At 42.5% G+C, this 15,082-nt stretch overlaps 1 protein-coding gene across 8 annotated transcripts in view; it reads left to right on the plus strand.

The window, feature by feature from the left end:
• RC3H1 (ring finger and CCCH-type domains 1) overlaps nucleotides 1-15,082 on the plus strand; it is a 112,421-nt gene that overhangs the window by 23,375 nt on the left and 73,964 nt on the right. The window contains exon 1 of one of the 8 annotated variants that reach the window (XM_056532040.1): nucleotides 893-989. The exons of the other annotated variants lie outside the window; for them this stretch is intronic. The gene's annotated coding sequence lies outside the window, so the exon portion shown is untranslated. Of the gene's footprint in view, nucleotides 1-892; nucleotides 990-15,082 lie in introns of those variants that run through there. 8 annotated transcript variants of the gene reach the window in all.

The raw sequence follows: 15,082 nt of genomic DNA on the forward strand, positions 1-15,082 counted from the left end.
GCCAGATTAAAAAGAACTACACAACTTCCTGTGGCACATATAGCAGCTGATAAGTACTGGATGTATTAAGATTTTTTAATATTAGTTATTTACAAATTTGTTTAACTTGAACTTGATTTGATTCCCCCCCCCCCCCCCCCCCCACCGGAGTACCCCTTTAAGGCCATTAGCATTAAAATAACCCCTGTGACCTCTGGTGTGTATTGAATGAAGCCTATGTGAGGTTTATACCTCTCGTGTCCTGTTGCACACTCCTCATGTATTATACATCCATACATTGTGTTTTTATCACAATGACAGCAATACAATAAAAAAGAACTAAATATGCAACAAGCAATCTTGAGGGGGCGGAAAAACAAGTGGGAAGAGAGAAACTGCACGAGCAAGGGAAGCTCTATTTATATTAGCCTTTGACTATAGCAGTGTTTCCCAACCAGGGCATCTCCAGCTGTTCCAAAACTACAACTCCCAGCATGCCCGGACAGCCTTTGGCTGTCCGGGCATGCTGGGAGTTGTAGTTTTGCAACAGCTGGAGGCGCCCTGGTTGGGAAACACTAGACTATAGAAATGATATTCAAGTCCTGAATAGTCTTAACTGGATCCCCTTTCTTACTGGGGGAACCCTCCGCTGTATCCTGCAGCCACCTCTCCTCCCCGACCTGCCTTCCTGGGTGCCCACTACTGGCTTTAACTGGAAAACAACGTCCCCCTCCCCCTCCTCTTCTCCATGTAAATCACCAGTCCCCATTCTTGGAGCCTTAACCGTGACATTATTACGGCTCACTTCCTCTTTTCTTGAAAGACGCGCTGTCCCCTTTAAGGAGGGCGTTGCAAGAAAAAAAAAATAATAATAACTTGCAGGAATGAGGAAGCAGGGCTGAGAATACAGTAAGTTTATGGCAGACCGGGGTGCTCTCTGGTCAGGGAAGAGACGGCTTTTCGCCCCCCGTGGTGGGCATCTGGCAGCTTGATGGAGGGGCAGCAGACTGGTGAGTAAATCCTGGCTGGCAGTGGCACCGAACACCCCCCTCCCCTCCCCATTTGACATTGTGAGCAGCTTGTTGTCATTTTTGCAATGCTGGGTGTGGGATATTGTGTAACCTCTGACAGGAAAAGCTGGGGTTTCATGTGATGCGGCATTGTATAGGGATTGAGCACTGGCTAGTCCATCCACCATTGTGTTGTCACGTCTGCCCATTCTGTGGGCACCAGGTCCAGCCTTCTCTCTGTGGACGATTGCAGCTCTTGGGGTTGTATAGATGCCGTATGACAGCTTTCTACTCCTACACGCTTTTATATGAATCGCTGCATTGTCAGGGCTCAGGCGTAAGTCGCGCCACTGTAAGGAATCCTTCTTCAAGCCGCCTGGGAGATCTCCTGGTGTTTTTACTCCTTTATGTATTTTTATTTTTTTCTCTATCTATTTATTTATTTATTTTATTTATTTTTTTTAAGCTTTTTTTTTTTTAGTGATTCAAGTGATGGTGACACATCTACAGGGAGATGTATTATGGAGGTGCTTTACAATTTTTGGTGCTAGTTGTTACTTTTATCTATTTTTAGTTTTCAAAAACGATTATGAAGTTTCTTTACATGGGTCGACTGTCGTGATGTGTCGGTCTCGCCGATCATATTGGGTGTTTTATTTTATTTCGGCATTTATTTACTCTTTGTGTAAATGGATCGGTGTAGACATAGGTCTAGTGCGTTTTTTTTTTTTTGTTTTGGTTTTTTTGCCATTTTTTTTTTGTTTATTCTTTTACCCTACTGAAGAGCATAGGCTTCTCTGCACCTAGTAGTGTTGTCTCTCCCTCCCTTTTTATTTGTGAGCATTCAATAGAAGACTGAAGGGAGATGCTCTTTTCTGCAGACCAATCTGTGTGTGTATATATATATATATATATATATATATATATATATATATATATATATATTCCTTTTATTTTTCGTGCAAAAATAACTTAAAAGCTGTAGACACCAGACCTAAAACTAGTGTAGTTACAGCCGTTTCAGTCAAAAGAAGCACCTGGAACGGCGTTATGGACACAGGGAAACATTGATGGATGGTGCACTAATGTTAAAGGGGCATGAGCACCTACAGCTATGTTCACACACACACACACACTAGTGTTTTTAAGTGTGTATGTATATATGTGTGTGTGTGTGTGTATATATATATTTATATACATTTTTTTTTCACTATGGCTGCAAACTTCTTGTTACGTTGAACTACATGTTCACATGTGCGTATTTTGCTGCAAATTTTCTGCTGCAGACTTTATCATTTACTTACCTGCTGAAAATCTTCAGCAAAACATACAGGTGCATAATCTGCTGCAGATTTTCCACATGTAAAGTCCACCTGTGTATTTTCCGATATTCCGCAAGTGGATTATGTTGCTACCTATTGATTCATTTGAAACTCCACTGCGAAATTTCAGTGCAGCATAGACCCATTGCGTTCAATGGTATTTTGCTGCCCAGTGCACACTACGAAATTTCAGCGGTGGAGCTTCCCATTGCTGAAATTCCTCTGCCGAAAGAGTGAACTATTTCATTCTTCTGGCGGAATACTGCACAGAATATGGGGATAACAGTGTCCGTGCCTTCCTAGCTCCAACTAATTAAAGGGTTATTCCGGTGGAAAACTTTTTGTTTATTTTTATTTTTTATTTTTTTAAATGAACTGGTTCCAGAAAGTTAAACAGATTTGTAAATTACTTCTATTAAAATATCTTTACCCTTCCAGTACTTTTTAGCAGCTGTATGCTATAGGAAATAGAGGAAATTCTTTGCTTTTTGAATTTCCTTTTTGTCTTGTCCACAGTGCTCTCTACTGACACCTCTGTCCGTGTCAGGAACTGTCCAGAGCAACATAGGTTTATGAGGATTTTCTCCTGCTCTGGACAGTTCCTGATACTGGCATCAGGTGTCAGTAGAGAACTCTGTGGACAAGACACAGAAGAAATTCAATAAGAAAATAATTTCCTCTGTAGCATACAGCTGCTAAAAAGTACTGAAAGGGTAAAGATTTTTTAATAGAAGTTCATTAACTTTCTGGCACCAGTTCATTTAAAAAAAAAAAAAAAAAAGTTTTCCAGTAGAGTACCACTTTTTAAATCTGTCAGCCGCCATCGAAATCTCTGTAGTGTGAACTAGGGATCGATCGATCGATTATCGGTTTGGCCGATATCGGCTGATATTCACGATTTTGGACATTATCGGTATCGGCAATTACCTTGCCAATATGCCGATAATGGTTCCGCTCCGCCTCCCCGGCCGGAGGCCACCACCGTCACCGGCGCTGCCCCATTGCCTCCCCCATCCCTGGTTTTATAATTACCTGTTCCCAGGGTCCCAGGAACAGGTAATTACAAAACCGGGGATGGGGGAGGCGGTGGTGGTTGGACTAGGGAGGAACCCTGGACAGGCAGGGGGAGAGAAGCGGGCGGCGGTTTTGGCCCCGCAAAAGCTGCTGCAGTTCATTGAATTAAAGCGCCCGCTTTAAATCCTTAATCTGCAGCGGTTTCTGCGTGGGGTGGTGGTGGGGGGGTACAATAGCCGATAACTTATACCGATATTCCGGTTAAGTAATCGGCTATTGGCCTAAAATGTCACAGATTATCGGTATCGGCCCTAAAAAATCGATATCGGTCGATCCCTAGTGTGAACCCAGACTAAGGCCCATTCGCACTACAGAATCTCCACCGGAATATCTGCTGCTAGCGCCGCAAAAATCCAACAGCACTAGGAGTGTGTAGACATGTGCCGTCACGGTTGACTACAATACAGTCCGCATGGAATTCTGCCCAAAAAATAAACATATTCATTCTTTCGGTGGAGTCTGGAATTTGAATTTCCGCTGCAGAAATTCTGCAGTGTGCAGCAGGATCACATTGTAGACAAGCGGGAACAATGTAGCAGAAGAATCACCAGCCTGATAAAGAACCCGGTCCAGATTCTAAATGTTTTTTGTTTTTTCTACCTCTATATATGAACTTTAATCTATATTAATATGATCAGTGTATATATCTGTTGGGAAATGCGCCCAGAAAAGTCAATTTGTGATGAGTAAATCATCTGCTACATCAGTTTTTCCTAACCATGGTGCCTCCAGCTGATTCCATACTTCAGCTCCCGGCATGCTGGGAGTTGTAGTTGTGCAACAGCTGGAGGCACCCTGGTTGAGAAACACTATTTCTGATTCCAGTCACCGGCCTGTGTACATGGGTACAGGACGGACCACGAAGCACCTGACCCAGTGAATTCCTCTTTACCTACATGTCTGCATAGGTGTTGTGCTCTGAAGTACATTTCTTACACTATACTAGGGCATCTTTTATGGGCTTCACAGGGTGAGCACCTTGTCTTATTTTTTATTGTCATAATATAGGACATTATAGACAAAGGAGGTAGGTTTGCTGCATTGCAATTTCTGTTGCAGCAGCCTCTTAAAGGGGTACACCGCTGCTCAGAGTTTTGAACAAACTGTTCCGAAAGCTGGAGCCGGTGTGAGGTGAGATTTCCGAACCCATGCAAAAGTCGAACAGCTCCTCCCCTCACCTCTCCAAAGTTTTCCGAAGCTAGAGCGGGGAGGAGCGGGGGCAGAGCCCGAGATCGCACGTCTGCAGGAGATAATTAAGCCACGCCAATTAGGTTTGGAAATCTCACATCGGCGCTGGGAGCTTGTGACATCATAGCCCCCTCCCCACCCCTCATGACATCACGTCCCGCCCCCTCAATGCAAGTCTATGGGAGGGGGCGTGACGACCATCACGCCACCTCCCATAGACTTGCATTGAGGGGACGTGGCGTGACGCCATGAGAGGGCGGGGCTATGGCGTCACAAGCTCCCGGCTCCAGTGTTCGGAATAGTTTGTTCCAAAAGCTGAACAGCAGAGTACCCCTTTTAATGATATTAATGGGGTTCTGCTGTTGGACTAAACATCTCTGGACTTGAAGAGTGATTTGACTATGTGCCCACACTTTATTTTGGGCACATTTTTCAGACCGAAAGCAAAAAAAAAGTAAAAGAAATCTGGTGTGGGAACAAAAATTGTCAGAAAATACAGACTAAAAAACTTGGTTTACATATGTAGGCATCTGGATCAGCCTAAACTCTCCACAACCCAAGACTAAAGTGCATCAGTTGTTTAGCATCGTTGTTCTTTATTGTGAACGGCCACATTACCATTTAGGGCCGGCCATTTAATGTCCGCCGTTCAGCAGCGTTTCCCTGTGGCGCTGTAGAAAAAGCACCGAAGGGAAACCCTGCTGGACGCCAGACGTGTAAAGGGGCCCAAATGGTAATGTAGCCATTCTGTGAAACTAGTTTGTCATGGAGGCAGCCACTACTAGCCCTCAACTACATCTCCTGTTTTGTCTATTATGTTCTCTTCCCTTGTGCTGCTTCTTGGAACCCAACTCTCCACAACCTGAAACCTAGGAGACCTCAGCGCCATACACAACTTTTCAGGGACATTTTTTATTTGGACCGAACTGATATGAACCATACCGAAAAAACCTCTCTAGTTACGGTTCTACTGATAACTGGTAATTTAAAGGGGTAAGATTACAGAGCTGTCTCGCCCCCTCCCATAGACATGAATTGAGGGGGAATGGTGTAATGTCACAAAAACGGAAGCCCCAAGCTCCATGTTCAGAACACCGCAGTGGGCCTCCCCCCCACTGTGATTAGTTATCTTATCCCCTATTGTTTGAATAGGGGATAAGATGTCTAGGGGCAGAGTACTCCATTAAAGGGGTATTCCGGCCAAAGACATCTTATCCCCTATCCAAAGGATAGGGGATAAGATGTCTGATCGGTGAGCAAAAACGTGTATTTTTGTAAGTGATGGCGGTTCCATGGTATTTAACGGAATTTCCCCCCCCCCCATTTGTCATTGGCGCCGCTTCTCTTCCAACCCCCCCCCCCCCCAATGAATTGTCAACTGCGCTTTCCCCACATCATGTCACCCCAAGCGCTCCTCTGCACATCCTCCTATGAGTTGCGGGCTGCCGGCGCTAGAAATCAGTACTGTACTACAAATAACGTTTCCTGGGCTCTGGTACTGTCTTCACTGTCCTGCGATCCTCTTACTGTTTACTTGGGATGACAATGTCACAGAGCCGCCAGCCTATCATCGGCCGGGGCAGGACATCGCTGCGGCCAATGATAGGCTGAGCGCACTGTCATGTATGGAGCTGGCCTGCTCCTTACATGACAGTGGGCTCAGCCTATCAGCGGCCAAGGTGGGACATCGCTGTGGCAGGTGATAGGCTGACGGCTCTGTGACGTTTCCATCCCCAGGACCGCAGCGGAGGGACCGTGAGGCCGGGAATGTCGGAAGGGGAGTTAAAGTTTATTTTTGCAGCCCGAGCAACGTTATTTGTAGTAACAGATTTCTAGCACCGGCGGCCTGCAACTCATAGGCGGATGAGCAGAGGAGCGCTTGTGGGTGACATGATGTGGGGACAGCGCAGCTCATTCGAGGGAGGGGGGGGGGGGGGAAGGGGCCCAACCGGTATTGCGGTATGGGCAAAAATTCATATCTTGCAGGAAAATAAATTCTGTATTCGGTATGAACTGGTATACCGCCCAGCACTAGCAAATTGTATCTCGTTTTCTGCATTTTATCATACATTTCTCCTCTACAATACATTATTAGGAAGTATTACATCATGGATGTCTGTGTATATGTTATTCCTGGATCCAGCGTTCCCCAGTGAGTAGCGGTGACTTCGCCAGCTTCCAGAATTAAGAAGTTGCCAGGAGCTGCCATAACAGCCTGTCTCCTATGAGTTAGATGTGAAGTTAAAGGGGTACTTTGGTGGAAATTTACTTCTATTTAAAACCCTTAATCATACCAGTACTTATCAGCTGCTGTATGCTCCAGTGGAAGTTCTTTTTTTGAATGTCTTTTCTGTCTGACCACAGTGCTCTCTGCTGACACCTCTGTCCATTTCAGGAACTGTCCAGAGCAGCAGCAAATCCCAATAGCAAACCTTTCCTGCTCTGGACAGTTCCTGACATGGACAGAGGTGTCAGCAGAGAGTACTGTGGTCAGACAGAAAAGAAATTCAAAAAAACTTCCTCTAGAGCATTCAGCAGCTAAGGACTAGAAGGGTAAAGATTTTAAACCCCTTAAGGACGCAGGATTTTTCAGTTTTTGCACTTTAGTTTTTTCCTCCTTAAATTTTAAAAATCATAACCCTTTCAATTTTGCACCTAAAAATCCATATTATGGCTTATTTTTTGCGTCGCCAATTCTACTTTGCAGTGACATTAGTCATTTTACCCAATAATCTACGGCGAAATGGAAAAAAAAAATCATTGTGCGAGAAAATCAAAGAAAAAATGCAATTTTGTAATTTTGGGGGCTTCCGTTTATACGCAGTGCATATTTCGGTAAAAATGACACCTTATCATTATTCTGTAGGTCCATACGGTTAAAATGATCCCCTACTTATATAGGTTGGATTTTGTCGCACTTCTGGAAAAAATCATAACTACATGCAGGAAAATTTATACGTTTAAAAAATGGCCCCTTCTGACCCCTATAACTTTTTATTTTTCCACATACGGGGTGGTATGAGGGCTCATTTTTTGCGCCGTGATCTGAAGTTTTTATCGGTACCATTTTTGTTTTGATCAGACTTTTTGATCACTTTTTATTAATTTTTTAATGGTATAAAAAGTGACCAAAAATACGCTTTTTTGGACTTTGGAATTTTTTTGCGCGCACGCCATTGACCGTGCAGTGTAATTAACGATATATTTTTATAGTTCGGACATTTACGCACGCGGCGATACCACATGTCTATTTTTATTTACACTTTTATATTTTTTATGGGAAAAGGGGGGTGATTCCTTTTTGGTCCCGAACAGCCCGACTGAGCAGCCGGGATACTTTCACTTCAGCTTTGATCACCGCGTCTGAAGGGTTAATGCAGGGCATCACCGCGATCGATGATTTCTTGCATTAGCCGCGGGTCCCTGCCGTTGATAGCCGCCGGGACCGACCCGATATGACGCGAGGACACCGCATGACCCCGCGGCATATCGCGGGAGCCGGCGGAGGACGTAAATATACGTCCTTCGTCGTTAAGGGGTTAAATAGAAGTAATTTACAAATCTCTTTAACGTTCTGGCACCAGTTGATTTAAAATAAATAAATACATGTTTTCCACTGGAGTACCCCTTTAAGTGGCAGCTATTGTTCTCTTTTGGCAGCTAGGTTTGGTCTAAAGGAGTCCAAAAAGTCCAGAAAAACCCCTGCCTCGTGATCCTTACTAGAAGAACCTCTCTAAACTCTCTCTCATCAGCGGGTGATTTTGGTAGCTTGCTCTTTTGGGCTATGATCGACTATGTTCATGTGAAATCTGATAACATTTGTATTAGATGTGTGTAGGGGGTTGTTTTTTGTTATTTAGGTGGTTCTGTATAGTCTCCGGTATGTGGGTGTGGGCTGTGAATTACACTCTGGATTTATACAAGTTGATGCATCATGTAAGACACATGTGACTCTCCACGACTGGCCCACCTCAGGGCAACAGCTCGCATATTTTCCATGTTTAGTTGTCCTTTATTAGTGTCTCCAGTTTGTACAGTCATTGATCGGAGTGTTTACTTAAAAACGTATAGGAAGCGATTAAAAACTCAGCAGGGAAATCCACTAGACCAGTGCTTTTTTTTAAGTGTGTCTCCAGCTGTTGCAAAACAACAACTCACAGCATGCCCGGAGAGCCTTCGGCTCTGGAATATCACAGAAAATACACAGGCGGACTTTACACTGTGGAAAATCTGCAGCAGATTATGCACGTGTATATTTTGCTAAAGATTTTCTGCAGGTAAGTCGATGATAAAATCTGAATAAAAACTCAGCAGGGAAATCCACTAGACTAGTGTTTTTTTTTTTTTTCTTTTTTTAAACCGTGTGTCTCCAGATGTTGCAAAACTACAACTCCCAGCATGCCCGGACAGCCTTCGGCTGTAGTTGTTTTGTGCAGTGTTCAAAAATGCTTGTTTAGTGCAGGGAGCAGGGGCACCGTTCGGGAGATCGCAGGGGGCCTCAGCAGTCAGACCCACCGTGATCTAACACTTATCCCCTATACTTAGAGGATAGAGGAAAAGTTGTTACATTACGGAGTTATCCTTTAAAGGGATGCTCCGGAGGGAAAACATTTTTAAATCAACTTGTGCCAGAAAGTTCTACAGATTTGTAAATCTCTTCTATTTAAAAATCTTAGTCCTTCCAGTACTTATAAGCTGCTGTATGCTCCAGAAGAAGTTGTGTAGTACTTTCCAGTTTGATCCCAGTGCTCTCTGCTGCCACCTCTGTCCATGTCATAAACTGTCCGCAGTAAGAGAGGTTTGCCATGGGGATTTGCTCCTGCACTGCACAGTGCCTATCACGGACAAAGCACTGGGGTCAGACTGGAAAGTACTACACAACTTTCTCTGCAGCTGATTGATACTAGAAGGCTTAAAGGGGTACTCCCGTGGAAAACTTTTTTTCTTTATTTTTTAAATCAACTGATGCTAGAAAGTTAAACAGATTTGTAAATTACTTCTATTAAAAAATCGTAATCCTTCCAGAACTTATTAGCTGCTGAATACTACAGAGCAAATGGTTTTCTTTTTGGAATACAGAGCTCTCTGCAGACATCATAACCACAGTGCTCTCTGCTGACAACTCTGTCCATTTTAAGAACTGTCCAGATTAGGAGATAATCCCCATAGCAAACATATGCTGCTCTGGACAGTTCCTAAAATGCACAGAGATGTCAGCAGAGAGCCCTGTGGTTAGGATGTCAGCAGAGAGCACTGTGTTCCAAAAAGGAAAACATTTCCTCTGTAGTATACAGACCCTAATAAGTACTGGAAGGATTAAGATTTTTTTAATGGAAGTAATTTACAAATCTGTTTAACTTTCTGGCACCAGTTAATTTAAAAACATTAATAAATAAATAGTTTACCACGGGAGTACCCCTTTAAAGAGGTAGTCATGTGGATAGGGAATAAGTGTCTGATCATGGGGGGGGGGTCCAACAGGGGGGACCTACCATGATCTCCCGTATACTGCCCCACTCTCCTCATGAATGGAAAGTGTGGCCAACACGTCACTCCATGTATCTCTGTGAGAGCCGGAGATCCCCCGAATGCTGTATCTCCACCTCTCCCATAGAGATGCATGGAGGGGGCGTAGTGGTAGACATGCCTCCATTCATAAGAAGAGTGGGGTGCGGTACAGGGGATTGCAGGGGGCCCAGCGGTCAGACCCCCCATGATCCTATCTGCAGGGTATGTATAACTCCTTTAAGATTTTTCTATAGAAGTAATTTCCAGATCTGTATATATTTCTGGCACCAGTTGATTTTGAAACTCCCCCCCCCCCCCCCCCCCCCCCCCCCCTCTCCAAAGAACCCTTTAAGATGGGGTCCATTAGGTTCTGCTGCTGTGCTGTCCATAATTTTTTTTTTTATAAAGAAAAATGTTGGAAGCCAAAGCTGATGTGATGGAACCTCCAACACAGAAATTAGCAATGCCCACGGCTGTCTGGGCATGCTGGGAGTTGTAGTTTTGCAACAGCTGGATGTTCACAGTTTGGAGACCAAGGGTCTATAGCAGTGGTCTTCAACCTGCGGACATCCGGATGTTGCAAAACTACAACTCCCAGCATGCCCGGACAGCCAACGGCTGTCCGGGCATGCTGGGAGTTGTAGTTTTGCAACATCTGGAGGGTCCGCAGGTTGGAGACCACTGGTCTATAGCATCCTGCCAATCTCTGCCTGGCCGGGCATGCTTTTTGATCCATTTGCCGCCTTCCTACTGGCGTCTATATTTGTATCTCCCACGTGCTGTCTGGTGTCACTGGAGCTCTATTCTTAACCAGTTGTAAGGAGACCTTAATCGCCCACGGGGTCACAAGAGAGAAGTGTCACTTCTGTCTGGAGATCTGTCACTGCCGTCAACTTCCTTCTTTGAGTCACACACGGCACGTGACCCCCCCCCCCCCCCAATCTTATTTTTTTTTTTTTTCCCTGAATGCCTTTTCGGTAGCATCTTCCTATTTTGATGATTCACTTTGCCGCTGTGTGAAACTCCGGGAGTTTAGGGGTTAATGAGGTAGGGCGATAGGTGTGCCGCCTCTTTAAGTATCCTGAAACCGGAGCAATTGGACATGTACATAAATGTGTGTAGCCGTGAGTCATCTCGTGAGTCAGCTTGGTGCTCGCGCTCACATTGTATGTGGTTACGGATAGGGGATTCCTTTGATCTGCGGCCATGTACGTTTTATTTGGCCTCATATTAATGCACCCGGATTAGCGTGACATAATAACGTCTCTGAATCATCGTCCCTAATACAACTTTATGTATATATATATATATATATATATATGTATGTATGTATGTGTGTGTATATATATGTGTGTGTGTATATATATATATATATATATATATGTGTATATATGTATATCTATATCTATATATATATGTATATATGTATATCTATATCTATGTATATGTGTATGTATATCTATGTATATATATGTATGTATGTATATCTATATATATATATATATGTATGTATATCTATATCTATATATATATATATATATATATATATATATATATATGTATGTATATCTATATCTATGTATATCTATATATGTATGTATGTATATCTATATATATATATATATATATATATATATATATATATATGTATGTATGTATATCTATATATATATATATATCTGTATGTATATCTATATTTATTTATATATATATATATATATCTATATATATATATATATATATATTTATATCTATCTATATATATATATATATATATATATATATATATATTTATTTATATATATATATATATATATATATATATATATATATATATATATATAATCATTTTAATATATTATAATCATTATGAGGGACATTTATCAATGTTTGCTTATGTATTCCTTTTTTTAGTACTTTTTTTCCTTACACATTTTTTTGCTTGTGTGAGACTTATTTATCAACTGGTTTCAGCCTGTTGATAATTTTCTTTCACGTAAGGAATTTTTCCCTTTTTTTTACTTTGGTTGTAGCTTTTTCTGCTCCACGTTTGAGCTGGAGTAAATTTAGTACATTTTTAACCTTGTTCCGACTTTTTTTTGCCCAGTTGCGACTGTCGCAGTTAATAAATACCAGACTAATAAATGTCTGTCATTATGAATATATTTATTATAATTAGATTCTATAATTTTTAACCTTTTTAAAGGGGTAATCCCGAGGAAAACTATTTTTTTTATTTTTTTCTAAATCAACTGGTGCCAGAAAGTTAAAGGGGTAGTCCAGTGGTGAAAAGCGTATCCTCTATCCTAAGAATAGGGGATAAGTTTGAGATTGCGGGGGGTCCGACTGCTGGGGCCCCCTGCGATCTCTCTGTACAGGGCGCCGGCTCTCCAGCCAGATAGCGGGTGTCGACCCCCGCACGAAGCGGCGGCCAACACGCCACCTCAATACATCTCAATGGCAGAGCCGAAGATTGCCGAAGGCAGCGCTCCAGCTCTGCCATAGAGTTGTATTGAGGGGGCGTGTCGGCCGCCGCTTCGTGCGGAGGTGGACACGCCCCCTTCCCGCGGGCTGTCATGGCTCCGTACAGGAGATCGTGGGGGGTCCCAGCGGTCGGACCCCCCGCGATCTGCAACTTGTCCCCTATCCTTAGGATAGGGGATAAGTTGTTCACCACTGGACTACTCCTTTAAACAGATTTGTAAATTACTTCTATTTAAAAATCTTAATCCTTCCAGTACTTATCAGCTGCTGTGTAATACAGAGAAAGTTGTATTTTTTTGTGGAATTCTTTTCTGTCTCACCACAGTGCTCTCTGCTGACATCTTTTGTTCATGTCAGGAACTGTCCAGAGTACAAGCAAGTCCCTGTAGAAAAGTCTCTCCTACTCTGTACAGTTCCTCATACGGACAGAGGTGTCAGCAGAGAGCACGGTGATCATACTGGAAAGAATTCCATCAAGAAATAAAACTTCCTCTTTAGTATACAGCAGCTGAGAAGTACTGGAAGGATTTATATTTTTAAGTAGAAGTAATTTACAAATTTGGTAAACTTTATGGCACCGGTTGATACCTTTTTAACCATCAAACCATTTTTGGCTATAAGGGGTTATTCCATAATGAGATATCTGGATCACCAATCCCCGCTATAGGTGATCACTACCAGATCAGCAGCGGTCTTATTACGGGGACCCCCAAAATGGAGGTCCCTTTTCCCCCTCCCCCCCAAGTAAATTGAGCAGCAGCGTGTATTCTGCCATTTTTTCAGTTCCAAAGTGGGATATGTACAGTAAAAAAATATAAAAAATCTGCAGCAGCTAATCCACGACAAACCACACACATTTTAGTGTGAAAACTAGAGATGAGCGAACTTACAGTAAATTCGATTCGTCACGAACTTCTCGTGGTCACCTAAAGGGGCGTGGTCCCAACATTTTCACAATAAACAACATATCTTACTAAGGTTTCCACAGAATATGTGGTGGATTTCAGATGAAAACGTGTTTAAAAAAAAAAAAAAAAAAAGAAAAGCAAAATGTAGGGAAACCTTAGTAAATACCGTGGAAAATAAATTTTAGGGAATTAAAACCCACAAAGAAACCTACACAACACTCTTAGTAAATAAGGGCCATTGTGTGCACACACCCTTATAATGTGCCAAGTCCACATGTTTTGCCTACCCTGATTCCTATATTGTAATGGGTATTAGGATAGGTTCACACTGCGGAATCTCCGGGCAGAAAATTTCCACCCGGAGATTCCAAGTGCGGCCAATGCTGACTGAATCAGTCGGCGTTAGGACCGCGCGGACACTGCAGTCTCCAATAGACTGCAATGTGTTCCGCGCAGATTTCCACCTGAAGAAAGAGCAATCCCTTTCTTCAGGCGGAAATTTCCAAGCGGATTTTCCGTTCACAAATTTCGCTTCACAAATTCCGAAGTGTGAATTTGTGAACGGAAAATCATTCACTACACTATACAGTTTTTGCAATACCGTTTTTTTTCAGGTTTCCTCAAAACCTGACCTGACTAAACTGTATCAAAACGTGTGTACAAAGTTCTATCTGTATACGGTTGAAAACCGTATACTGTTTGAAAAGTGATGTCCGGTTGCATCCGTTTTTTAAGAAGAAAAAAAAGCATATGTTTTGAACTTTTCACTCCATTATGAATAAAGTTTAACTTGTTTGATTGAAATTCCAAGCAAAAAAAACTGTGCAAAGTCAAAAACCATATGGTAAAAACTGTATGGAACCGTACACACATACAGTTCTGTATGGTTCCCATTGACTCCCATGTTAAAAAAAAAAAAAATAACCTATACGGGTCAATACAGTTTTTCACCCGGACCAAAAACTGTGGTAGGCCACGGTTTTCTGTCCAGAAAAAAAAGTTAAAAACGTATGGTGTGAAAAACGGAGACAACCGTATACAATATGGTGCATATGGTTTTGAATGGAAAGTCCATGGCACAGTTTTCTGTACAGTTGCATACGTTGTTTTTTTTTTTTAAACCGTATCTAAAAACTGTATAGAAAATCGTGGTGTGAACCCACCCTTAGGGTACTGGGTACAAGGTTTTAGTTGGTGTTTAGCTTTACCTGGTTATATTTACCTATAGGTATGAATAACTCCCAATGAAGAGGGTGGAATGTGTCTGTACGCCATTTACAGGGAATAATATATGGATTATACGAGTTATACTTCAGTGAGTCTTGGAGCCGCTGTTTCAGCCGGTTCCTAAGTGAAGAAAAATCAATAAATCCCATCTAGTTTGTATAGACTTTAATGAAAACCGTCACCCTCCCCTACTGAGAGCTGGAGCGATATCATCTGTACAGAAGACTAGAGCTGGATCATCTGTATAGAAAACTAGAGCTGGATCATCAGTACAGAAGACTAGAGCTGGATCATCTGTACAGAAGACTAGAGCTGGATCATCTGTACAGAAGACTAGAGCTGGATCATCTGTACAGAAGACTAGAGCTGGATCATCTGTACA

The sequence above is a fragment of the Hyla sarda genome, chromosome 7, assembly GCF_029499605.1.
Source record: "Hyla sarda isolate aHylSar1 chromosome 7, aHylSar1.hap1, whole genome shotgun sequence".
In the NCBI taxonomy this organism is placed as follows: domain Eukaryota; kingdom Metazoa; phylum Chordata; class Amphibia; order Anura; family Hylidae; genus Hyla; species Hyla sarda.